The following is a 313-nucleotide window of genomic DNA, read 5'->3' as shown; positions in this document are numbered from 1 at the left end:
GGCACCCAACATTTTGCTGGAGCGCGAGGTCCTGCTGGTCCTGGAGGCAGAAGACCGCTTTTCTCTCTGCCTTCCTTTCTCTGTTTCTTACTCCTCTTATCCCTTTGTCCCTCCTTCCCTCTGTCCATCCGTCCCTCTGTCCATCCCTCCTTCCCTCTCTCCCCCGCTCCCTCCCTCTATCCCTCCATCCCTTCCAAGGTCCCTCCATCCATCCGTCGTTTCCTCCCTCTGTCCCTCCCTCCCACTTTGTCTCAGTTCCTTTCCCCATCTCTGCTTGACTTTCCTCCCACCTGGAAAGGGCAGAACCACGGTT

Source organism: Colobus angolensis, unplaced genomic scaffold (assembly GCF_000951035.1).
Source record: "Colobus angolensis palliatus isolate OR3802 unplaced genomic scaffold, Cang.pa_1.0 Scaffold337, whole genome shotgun sequence".
Lineage (NCBI taxonomy): Eukaryota > Metazoa > Chordata > Mammalia > Primates > Cercopithecidae > Colobus > Colobus angolensis.
Note: the sequence above shows the minus strand (reverse complement) of the source record.